This window comes from Callithrix jacchus, chromosome 14 (genome assembly GCF_049354715.1).
Source record: "Callithrix jacchus isolate 240 chromosome 14, calJac240_pri, whole genome shotgun sequence".
Taxonomy (NCBI): domain Eukaryota; kingdom Metazoa; phylum Chordata; class Mammalia; order Primates; family Cebidae; genus Callithrix; species Callithrix jacchus.
The window spans coordinates 35,035,296-35,048,615 of NC_133515.1; positions in this window are offsets into that span (position 1 = coordinate 35,035,296).

Here is a 13,320-nt window from a genome sequence, read left to right on the forward strand (position 1 = left end):
CTTCATTTTCTTTGGTTGTGTATCTAATAGTGAGATTGCTGGATCATAGGTAGTATTATTTTTAATTTTTGAGGAAACTTTATACTGTTTTCCATTATGGCTGTACGATTTTACATTACATTCTCACCGATATAGTTCATGAGTTCTCTTTTTTTAAATCATCACTAGCATTTGATATATTTTTTCTTTTGATAACTATTCTAAGTGGGGTGTGGTGATATCTCATTTTGGTTTTGATTTATTACTCTGATGATTAGTGGTGTTGAGCAGTTTTCAAATGCTTAATAGATATTTGTATGTTTTCTTTTGAGAATTGTCTATTCACATCTTTTGCCCATTTAAAATAATCAGGTGTTTTTTCCTTATGTTTTTGGCTTTTTAAAAAATATAATCTCATTATTAATCCCTTGTCAGATGCCTAGTTTACAAACATTTTCTACAGTTATATAGGTTGTCTCTTCACTCTATTAATTGTTTCCTTTGCAGTACAAAATATTTTTACTTGATACAATCTCATTTGACTCTTTTTGCTTTTGCTGCCTCTGCTTTTGTGGCTTTATCTGAAAAATTCTTGCCCAGACTAATATGATGAAGTATTACCCTTGTGTTTTCTTCTAATAGTTTTATCATTTCAGGTCTTACCTTTAACTTTTTTATCTATTTCAGTTGAGTTTTGTTTGGTATGTAGCTATCCAGATTTCCAAACATTTACTGAAAAGTCTGTCTTTTCTTCATTGTGTGTTTTTGGCAACTTTGTCAAAAATCAGTTTTAACTGCCTGAAATTATTTCTGTGTTCTCATTTCTGTGCCATTTGTCCATGTGCCTATTTTTATGGCAATACAATTTTATTTTGTTTATTACAGCTTGTCATATATTCTGAAGTCAGGTAGTGTGATGTCTCCAGCTTTGTTACTTTGCTCAAGGTTGATTTTGCTATTTGAGGTACTGTTGCTCTATACAAAATTTGTGATTGTTTTTCCATTTTTATGAAAAATGGCATTAGCATTTTGATAGCAATTGCATTGAATCTTTAGATCACTTTGGATAGGGTGGACATTTTACCAATGTTTATTCTTTTATTACATTATCACAAAATATCTTTCCATTTACTTGTCTCTCCTTCAGTTTCTTTCACCACTGTTTTCTAGTTTTCAGGGTAGAAATATTTCACCTCCTTGGTGAAATTTAGTACTTTATTTTTTGGAAGCTATCTTAAATGGGATTGTTTTCTTAATTTCTTTCTTATTTCACATAATTTTCTATTATTGTATAAAAATGCTACTGACTTTTGTATGTTGATTTTGTGTTTTTCAACTTTACTAAATTTTGTATTAGAGCTAACAGATTTTTAGTGGAGTTAGTTTTTTCTATATAAGACGATATATTGTCTACAAACATGAACAATTTAACTTCTTCCTTCTTCAACTTAGATAACTTTATTTCTATCTCTTTCCAAATTGCTCCACTTATGACTTCCAATATTATATTGAATAGACATTATTAAAGTAAATATTCTTGTCTTGTTCCAGATCTTAGAAGAAAAACTTTTAACTTTTTCTCATACAGTAAAATAATTAGTTGTGGGCTTGTCATATATGGCCTTTAACCTGTTGTAGTATATTTCTCTTATACCTAATTTTTTGAGAGTTTTGTCATTAAGGATTGTCCAATATCATCAGATTCTTTTTTTTTTCTGTCAAACAAAAATACTACATTTGGCCGATCTGTCTATAAAAAAATGAAAGAGAGATAAAGATTTTTCTCATGCACAAAAGCTGAGGGATCTCTCTTTCATTTATTTTATAGCCAGCTCTGCCAGATGTAGTATTTTTGGTTGACAGATTTTTATTTTATGTGTTCTCTTTTTTTTTTTTTTTTTTTTTTTTGGCTTTTACCTTTAGCACTTCAGATTTATCATCACACTCTCTCCTGGTTTGTGGGGTTTCAGCTAAGAAGTTCACTCATACTTGACACTCCTTTGCATGTGATGTGTTTCTTATCTCTTGCTGCTTTCAGAATGCTTTTTCTTCATTTATCATTTTTGATTCTTTGGTCATTATCTGTCTTGGTGTAATTCTCTTTGTGTTAATTTTATTAGAAACTTTTGTGCTTCTTGTACTTGGATATTGGCACCTAACCCTAGATCAGGGTAGTTTTCAACCATTATGTATTTAAATATACTTTCTGGCCCATTTCCTTCTCTTCTCCTTCTGCAACACCTATTATGCAAAGGTTTTGTCTCTTAATAGTGTCCTATACATTTTGCACGCTCTCTTCACTTTTAAATATTTATTTTTTCTTTTTCTCATTATTTTTACTTTTTAATTTTTAAATATGATTTTAGATGGAGAGGTATGTAAAAAATGCCTGACTAGATAATTTTTAAATGTTCTGTCATCCAAGTAAAATCATCTAACTAGATAAATTTAAATGCTGTGTCATCCAGCTTATAAATTCTTTCTTCTTCTTGAATGATTCTGGTGTCAAAGCTTTCTATTAATTTTTTTCAGTTTAGTCACTGTATTTCTCATCTCTAAGATTTATTTCCAATTGTTATTGTTTCCATCTATTTGGTGATTTAATTTTTTTATTGTTTTCCAGATTTCATTAAATTTTCTCTTTGCATATTTGTCTAGTTCATATAACTTTATATATATCTATAAATTATTTTAATAGTTAAATATATTTATATATTATCTTTATATAAATGGCATATATATGGCATACACATATATGAAACTTTTGGATTATCCAAAATAGTTTCATTTTTGCCATATATATATATATATATATATAATAGTAGTTCAATTTTCAGCCTTTTTATGATCTCCATTTTGGGTGGTCTGTTATTGAGTTGTTCATTTCTTTTGGTGGTTTCTTGATTTTACAATTCTTTGTAATCTTTGTGTCCTTGAATTATTGTTTGTGAGTTCGAAGAGATAACCCCTCTTCTGGCCTTTACAAGTGCTTGTTGGCTTGGATAAAATTTCACTATGTTGTCTAGCTTATTAATAAACCTGAGGCAGAGTTTGTTGTGATTTCTCCAGTCGGCTGTGCCACTGCCTTTGCTCACATGCCAAATGGGGATAATAGCTAGGTCTCACTGACCTGTGAAACCACTGGTTGGGCTCCACTACCAGAAATTGCTTTTTGCTGGGTATTGCAATGGCTTCTGGTGAAGCTGATCATATGATGTATTTCCTGTGCAATTCTGCTATTTAAAATCTGCAGTTTGACAGTACTGCAGAGTGTGCTTTGAGGTCTGGTGGAGTTGCTCAAGAAAGGCAGGGACCAAGGCTGTGCTTTTTAGACATGCATAATTGGAGATTGCCTCCCTGTCTGGGTGGAGCTCAGTCTTTTTTTTTCTGAGACGGAGTTTCGCTCTTGTTACCCAGGCTGGAGTGCAATGGCGCGATCTCGGCTCACCGCAACCTCCTACTCCTGGGTTCTGGCAATTCTCCTGCCTCAGCCTCCTGAGTAGCTGGGATTACAGGCAAGCGCCACCATGCCCAGCTAATTTTTTTGTATTTTTAGTAGAGACGGTGTTTCACCATGTTGACCAGGATGGTCTCGATCTCTTGACCTCGTGATCCACCTGCCTCGGCCTCCCAAAGTTCTGGGATTACAGGCGTGAGCCACTGCGCCTGGCCCGGAGCTCAGTCTTTTGATGGAGTTGAGTGGCGGTTTGAACTTCTGTATTAAGCATAACTAAACCTTGTATTTTTCAAAATGTAAAAAGTTGGGTGTCTCCCCACCTAGGCTGGGTTGGTAAACAAGATTTTTGGCTGAGTAGACTCTCTGTTTGCTTTGCTGGTCCAAGTTGATGAAGCCTCTTTAATTCTCTGAGGTCTGTGGGAGTGAAAATCTCCCTATTTGGGCTGGGATTATGAGGTAGATTTTGTGTCTGTGCAGAGAGACTAGTAGTCTAGAGGCTGAAGCTAGATTGTGCTTCTTACTGTGCTTCTAAAAGAGACCAGCTGAGCTTTGCAAGAGTGATATTGTATTAGCTCTGATCAAGTGCCATACCTAGCAGGAACACAAGATCCACACGCTGATCACTTTTTTTGTTCCTATCTATAGCCCAGTGGTCAAGCCATTCCATGTTCCCTAGTGTACCCTGGGAATTGACATCAGAGCAGCATAATTTGGACCATCATCTAGGCAAAAGAGAGGGAGAAGAAGGATAAAGAAAAATTTAGAAATAATTCTTAACACAATCTTTGAACCACTGTGGACTACTCTCTGGTTCCTCTGAGCAGTGACATTGGAATTTCTTAGAGTTTTGCATACTGTGATGTTACTTCAACTGTAGCCCAGTTCCATTATTGGAAGCTTCTTTTGGATGAAGGCCAGAAGAGGAGAGAAAGAATCAATGAAAACAAGTAAAACAAAACAAAACAAAGCTTTTCTCCTTCCCACCAACCCTACTCTCCACCTCTTAGAAACTTACGTTTTTGTCCTTTGGCCAGAAAGGGATGACAGACATCTAATGGGTTTTGCAGTTCTGCACCTTGGCCCGTCTTCAGGCCAAAGCAGCTGATATAACGGAAAACATCAAAACAAAATAAATAATTAAAGTTGTATTGGTATTTTTCAAGTTTTGATTTCTTTGCCTTATCTGTTTGATACAACTTATTTGTCACAGCCCTCAAGTAGTTGTTTTTTATATTTTGTATAGAAATGTAATATAAGCTATGAAAGTTATAAACTTTGGGGGTCCTAGTCTATCTGGGATGACACAAAAAGCAAATGAAGCATTTCTAAAAATTAGGAAAACTTTCTGCATAGGGGAGTATTTAAGATGATATGCTGTTATCTGCAAGGAAACAGTTGTAAGACATTTATAAATGCCTGATGAGCATGGATACAAGTGGCCCTGGTGCAAGCCATGCAATACACTGTGTACACAGCTTGTATAAGAATGCTGCTTATTTGCTGATGTTAGACCTTCTATTTCTACCCTCCATGTAGCTTATCTTCCCTATCCATTTGTATTTTCCGTACCATTGTCCTTCCTCCCTATTTTTACAGATTTTTTTTCTGTTTAGTCTGAATTTCTTTCTCTCTAATTTGTTCTTTATCTTTCTGCTATTTATTCCTTTATTTTTTCTACCAATTTATAATCTTTATTCTTCCTTCTTCCATATGTTTCTTTTTATGCCTTCCTCTTCTTGTTTCATATTACTAATATCTTATGGTATCTTACGGAAGATATTGTTATAATTATGTTAACTTCTAGATTTTTTTATTCCAGTTATTCAGGTTCATGTTATACATCTAACTTGACTAATGTCTTTCTTTATTCGTGGTAGAAATTATGATGTATCTAGTTATTTTAGCAAATAAGATACATGGCTGACAATATCACTTCTCCTGTCTGAGAATGTGTAATGGAAAATATTTAATCAAGTGAAAGTTTGAAGCCCTTTGCATTGGTTGAGGCAGAAGACATAGAAAACCACTTATAGTCACTTTTGGCTGTTAATATTCCATCAAACAACCACTCTACTCATTAAACACTAAAGAGCTGGAGTAGGAAACGATACTCTCTGAACTCCACAGTTTGATATATCACTGTTGTTGTTGTTGTTGTTTTGTTCATTTTTTTGAGATTGATTCTTTCTCTGTCACCCAGGCTGGAGTGTAGTGGCATAATCTAGGCTCACTGAAACCTCCACTTATTGAGTTCAAGCAATTCTCCTGTCTTGGCCTCCTGACTAGCTGGGATTATAGGTGTCCACATGCTCTGCTAATTTTTGTATTTTTAGTGGAGATGGGGTTCCACCATGTTGGCCAGGCTGGTCTTGAACTCCTGACATCTGATAATCCACCCTCCTCAGCCTCCCAAAGTGCTAGGATTACAGGCATGAGCTACTGTGCCTGGTTGATGTACTACTCTTTTTTTTTTAATGACATTTGCATTGTGTTTTGATTTAAAAGCTGTTATCTTTATATAGTATCTAAATAATTATACTCTTTACACTTACTATTTATTATCCAAATTATAACACACATTGTACATTTTATTTATTGTTTTCAGGAAAGAAAGTATTGTCTACTCAAATGAATCTTAAGTATTTAGTTAGCACCATGCCTTATTCTTTATTTTTATCAGTTATTCTGTATACTTTTAGAGTAGGTGTTAAATGACTAGCTATTCATTGTTAAAGTATGTAATTAATCAGAAAACTAAATTTACTAACCATGTTGAATATTTACAATTATGTTCAACGTAATACTATTTTATCTTTCAGTTGGTTTTAATCTCTACCTGCATTTAAAAGTATATTATTATTATCATGACCACTTACAGCACCACTAGAATAAAACATTATTTAAATATGTGAAGAAAATGTAAGATGTACAGGAGGCTTGTTACCTCTAATTCAACACTGTTTAATGAAAGTTTATAACTAGGCAGATTATTTATTGCTATGCATTATATAGTACTCTGAACATTTAATCAGCAGAACATATTATTTGCATACTAATGAAGACACATGCTCTGGGACAGGCATTAAATCACTTTTTCACATTTGCTTTCTTTTTCTACAGACTTATAGCCCAGGCTTCCTACATACATATATGCATTTCATAATAAATAATAAGAACCATTTATGAATTTGAATTCCTCTCACCAATACTTTACTGTATTAATTTCAAGTAATGGATTATTTTATCTTTTAAATAATCAGGTTATAATAGTACCTAAAATATGTATTGATTACAACAAATTTTAAAGCCTCTGAAAACAAGAAAATGCAAAAGCAGTCTGGCAAATTATTGAGAAATGTGGAAATAATACAAATAGTACTAATGCATGCTAACTTATGCAATTAAACATTTCTGAAATATGTTCTTGGTGATTTGAGGATTAAAGGACTGAGCTCTCAATCATTTGAAGAAATCAAGTTCAGTGGGGCTTTTAAAAATTAGGTTAAACTGCAAAAGATATTAAAGGTTCTTGACAAATTAGAATGGGCTTCTACTTGTGTTCTTCAAAATCAGCTCTGGAGAAAGTACAAAAGTCATAGGTGAGTTTGAATATAAAAAATGAAATGCAAATCATAAAAAACACATATAAATTTTAAAAATGAGTTATAAACTATGAACTCATTCGATGTGAGTTCACATGGCCTTCAGAAGATAATACACTGGGGTAAGATTAAGCTCTACTTTTGTCATACCCTTAAATTATTTCAGAAAACCTTGACCTACCACAATAGAAATGATAGCATCAGTCAGGCTGCTTAGTGTGGGTGAGATAGTGCCACTGGGCTTTTGTGAGCACAGGAATTTTTCTGGCTTGTGTGAAGAAATTTCTAAACAATGTATAAATAACTATCTGCTACCTTTTCTGCAGTGATTTAACTGTACTTTAGCCTGTATTGAGTATAATCTATGGAAATGTAGTAAACATAGATTTGCAATCTCTGCTGAATATGGACTTGTATTATTTTACTGTTTACTAGTTCTGTAACCTGGGCAAGTTAGTTAAGCTCTTAATACTTGAGTTTCAGTGTCTGATAACATTAGGTTATAGTGCACAATTGTTTGACACTTTGTTTTAATTCAGTTCCATGACTCTCTTGAAAGAAAAGTAAAGTAGGGACAAGAGTAGAGCTTCCTTGCTAAAAAGGAAGTTCTTTCTGCCAGGTCCTGTTGATACCTTCTGTAAATGTCCTGGTTACAGCCTTTCTACTGATCTCCACCACTTCCTACTTTAAATCAGACTCTGGAGATCCAAAGATGAATACGTTGCTAAGTGGAGTTTTGTGAAATGAAGGACAACACCCTTTGTAAGTATATTTATTGGAAAGGAACTTAAGCAAAGCTGCCTATGTTGCAAAGTCTGAAAGGGATTTTGGTGAAAATCTTTTAGTGTTGTGACTTAGGTGTGAATCCAAAGGGGCCTCAGCTGAAAGACATACCCAAAAAGTAATCACTTTGTAATACTCAAAGTTTCATCTCTCACCTAATGATTAGGGTACTTCCTGAGGCCTGGACGTTTTGTCTAGTTTTTCTTCTATAATGAATTATCTCCCTGATTTGTCATTAGTCCATAATGTGAAGACCATATCATTTAGTTGATATATAAACATGTTCTAGATTTTATGATGGTCAGTGAAATTTTTGTATTGTTTCTGACTCTTCTCTATAATATATACTGGGAAAATGAATATCTCCATTTTGAAAGCTTTTTGCTTACAATTGTTTATTGCTTTGGGATCACTTCCCAGAAATGGTATTACTTTTTCAAATAATATGAATATATTTATGATTTCAGATGAACTGTTTAGAAAAAAAAAACAGTGTGAATAAATTTATAGTTCCTCTAAAAGTGTCAGAATTGAGCCAATTTCACTGGACATATACAATTACTGGGAATATTAAAGAAAATATGAAAGAAAAATTATTACAAAATGCAATTTAGCATCATGAAAATACATTTGAAAAAAGATAATATGAATTATTTCTACAAAAGCATGAAACACAATATTCTTTTAAAGTCAGAAAAATGTGAGTATAACAATATACTTAAAATATTGCATTTTTGTCAAAAATTACAGTATAAAAGGCAGTAGTTCTAGAACATTACAAGGTGAATTATTTCAGGTACATAATTATCATGCTATAATCTGATGCATACCATATAATTCTCAAAAATAAAACACAGCACTAAAGCTAAAACTACTTCTACTAGAAATAATTAGTATTCATAATTATCACCAAAATCCAGAAAAAAAGAACAAAATTTTATTCATAAGAATAATGTGAAATATAAGGTATTATGACATTGATTTATATATAAAGAACACTCAGAATTAATTTGAGGAAAGTACAAAATTAAGTTAGTATAACATATTTTGGGATAACCAATAAATATAGCAATTATTTTTATGGCAATGGTGGAGATGGAGAAGCTGGTCACAACTCAAGTGAATAAGGAATATATAAGATCAACAATATAGAAGTAAAAGAGAAGATTCATGTGAATTAACTTGTCTTATCAGCTATTAAAATATATTAAACATCAACAAAATTGGTGCCTAAGTAGAAAGACTAATGTAAATAACCAATAAAATTTAAAGAATAAATTAGTGCATGACAACATGACATCCCAATTCTGTATTTTAAAAGATCAACAAAATGAAAGGAAACAATAAATAGTGTTCAAATACCTTATAACTATCTGGACAACCATATTTAAAATATTGCTCACATTATATACTACCATAAATTCAAAATATATCAAGGATTTTGAGTAAAACACTTAAAAAAATACAAGTTACAAAAAAACTTTGACTAATACTTTCAAATATAATATACCTTAAATTAAATAAACCATTTATGGAAATGATTCAAAATTGTATATTATAAAAATAATATGCAAACACACATGCATACTTTCAAACTAAAAAATAAAGTATATATAAATGAAAAACAGGAAAAGTATTTCCAGTTTTTATCAGAGCTAAACTTCGTAATATATAAATCTCCATAACATATAAAAATCTTTGATAATGAAAAATCTGTAAGAAAAGAATATCACCCTTGTAGAAAAATGCATCATGTCACATGATACAGATGAATAATTAAAAATAATCTTTAAATATAGAGAAATATAATCAACCATATATATTAAAGTAAACACAAATTAAAATGAGTGATACCACTTTCATTAACAGTGCCAAAATGTAAAAGTTTGATCACGCTCTCTTGTAAGGATGTAGGAAAACCAGCACACAAAACATTATTTGTGGCAATAGAATCTGTTGTTATACCTTACCAAATTTCAATGCCTTAGCAATTCTATTTCTATAAACCTCTTATATAGTTAAGCAATTTCTTAGCATTATGTATTAGACTTTTTGTAATTGAAATGGCTTTGAACAAATGATATATTCAGCAATAGAGAATAAACAAATCATTATATGACCGTAGAGTGGAATAGCTAGACAAAGGTTCAAAAAAAAAATGAGAACATATTTTAAGGTAAATCTAAATCAAAACTCGTAAATCTAAATATTTAAAATTATTATAAATTATAAATGCATGCAAATAAAGACAAATCAGAGAAGAAAATGAAGGTAGAATTTAAAACTGCAAATAAATGCATAATTCAAAAGTGAAGAAATTTTTGAAACTTTCTTTAATTAAGAAAGCCAGTAATTTCCATAGATAGATTTATATTGATTACAAAAATTAAAAAATAATGACACTTTCCCAAAATAAATTAGTTGAACATAGAAGAAAGTCAAGGAAGTGTTTGAAAATAGATATTGGGAATATAACTAAGGTAGCTTTCCAAATTTGGTAATAAGAAAAAACTATCCAAGAAATGTAGGCTGGGTGCCGTGGTGGCTCATGCCTTTAATCCCAACAATTTGGGAGGCTGAGGTGGGAGTATTGCTTGAGCCCAGTAGTCCAGACCATCCTAGGCAACATAGGGAGACTCTGACTCTATCAAAATAAAATAAAATAAAAATATTAGTCAGGTACACTGACATGTGGGTGTGGTTCCAGCTATTTGGGAGGCAGAGGTGAGAGGATTACTTAAGCCAAAAAGATCAAGGCTGTAGTGAGCTATGATTATGTCACTGAACTCCAGCCTAAGTGACAGAGCAAGACGCTGTCTCAAAAGAAAAAAAAAAGAAATGCATAAAAAATATTTAATAAATTGATAATTGTACCCTTATCATTCTCCAAAATATATTTCAAGTTATTTAAAATTTTCAATAAAAACTTTCAATGAAAAGTTTTATTGTGGAAAATAATCTAATATTTAGACACAAAAATTTATAAAGTCACCAAAAGTAAACAAATATTTTTTTCATAATGGTAATAATAATATAAAGCTAATATTTGTTGACCATTGCTACATGGGTAAATATTTTCCCTAAACTACCTTGTAATACCCAAATATCTGTGGGTTCATAAAGCTACTTTACAAATCGAATTAAAATTCAAACATTCAAATACTTAAACTTTTTTGCTTGATTTAGAAAACATTTCATTTATAGTATCACTAGGTTTATTTGGTATATAAATGGAGTAAAAATCATCACTTTATGTCTGTGTGTGTGTGTGTGTGTGTGTGTGCGCGCGCGCACGTGCGTGTGTGTGTTTGTATTTGCTTGTGTTTCTTTTATTCTCTTTGTATGTGATGGATTCTTTTGATCACTGACTTCATGGTAAAGAGCTGTGGGCAACTTACCTGGCCACCATCTTTTCAAGAGGTAGTTAACAGCAGCACTTTCTTCAAAACATCAAAGAAAATCCCAAGGTTGCAGCCTGATTGAATTTTTTTATGGCCCTTACTCATCAACAGAATTATCATGGCCTCAAAATGATTATACCAGTGAAGCTAAGTCTCAGCCATATGCTACAACTTACAACTAGATGGATGGTGATGGGAAAAATAGGGGTGCTGTAACCCAGAATAAAGGAAAGCTGACTCTATCACAGAAGAAAACAAATAATCATACCTAATATGTGTGACAACTAAAGTATAAACGTCACAATATTAATTATATTCTCAAATCACTGTGATATAAAGTAACATCACTCCAAAAATATCACTTAAGAAAATAAGGCCACGTGTGGTGGCTCACACCTGTATTCCCAGCACATTGGGAGGCCCAGTTGGGCAGATCATGAGGTCAGGAGTTCAAGACCAGCCTGAGTAATATGGTGAAACCCCTGTCTCTACTACAAATACAAAAGAAAAAAAATTAGCTGGGTTTGGTGGTGTGTGCCTGTATTTCCAGCTACTTGGGAGGCTGAGGGAGGAGAATCACTTGAACCCTGGAGGCAAGGTTACAGTGAACAGAGATTGTGCCACTGCATTCCAGCCTGGGCAACAGAGTAAGCTTCTGTACAAAAAAAAAAAAAGAACAAGAAAATAATATGAATGTATCTACTCAAAGAAAATGTAAAATGCCAACAGGTAAATGTAAAAAAAAAAAAAGTAAAATGCCACCATAACGGGTAGGGTGAGGAAGGAGATCTTTAGTAGTTACAAATGGAATGGCTAATTAAACTCTAAAGTGATAGAAATTTAGGCCTAAAAATTGACCTGTAATATTTTGATATTTTTAAAATATAATATCCTTAACTACAAAAGAAAGCAAAATGTGTACTTTTTGCTGCTGATAGAACTGTAAAGTAATACCTATCTGTCTATATACATATTTATAATATTTATATATGTATGCATAAGTTTATGGATATATGCATGGGTGTGAGTATGTAGCTAGGGTAAATTTGATAATGTCTACGAAGACCAAAAAACCTTATCTACCAGTGTTAAAAAAAAAATTGAAAGCTTTAGATACAGGAAGTACATGTGCAGGTTTTTTACATAGGTATAATGCTCTCTGGTAGTCAGCTGAGTACCCAATAAGTAGTTTTTTGTCCCATGATCCCTTCCTCCCTCTAGTAGTCTGCAGTGTCTATTATTCCCATGTTTAAGTCCATAGGTGCTAGGTGTTTAGTTCCCACTTTTAAGTGAGAACGTGCAGTATTTGGTTTTCTGTTCCTGCATTAATTTCTTAGGATTGTAGCCTCCAGCCCAACCCATGTTTCTACAAAGGACATGATTGTGTGTGGTTTTCTTTGTATGGCTGTGTAATATTTCCTAATGTGTATATACCACAGTTTCTTTATTTAATCCCCCACTAAATTCCTCATTGCTAGGTAATTAGGTTTATTCCATGTCTTTGTTATTGTGAATAGCATGGCAATGAATATTGTCTTTTTGGTAAAATGATCTATTTTCCTTTGGGTTTATACCTGGCAATAATATTGCTGTGTCACATAGTAGCTTTGTTTTAAGATCTTTGAGCAATCTCCAAACTTCTTTCCACAGTGGGTGAACTAATTTATATTCCCACCAGCAGTGTATGAGTGTTCCCTCTTCTCCACAGCCTTGCCAGCATCTGCTTTTTTGACTTTTAATAACAGTCATTCTGACCGATATGAGATAGTATCTCATTATTGTTTTGATTTGCATTTCTCTGATGAGTAGTAGAAATGAACATTTTTTTCATATATTTACTAGTCATTTGTATGTCTTTTGAGAAGTGTCTGTTCAATGTCCTTTGTCCATTTTTAAATGGGATTATTTGTTGATTTGTTTAAGGTCATTGTGGATTCTGGTTGCTAGACCTTCGTTAGATACATAGTCTGCAAATATCGACTGAGAGAGAAAGAATATTGATTTGAGAAAAATATACATATATAATAATTATAGAATTTGCTTCTATTTATAAAATATCCAGTAATATCATTGTACTACTGAGAAAAAAGTGGAGAAA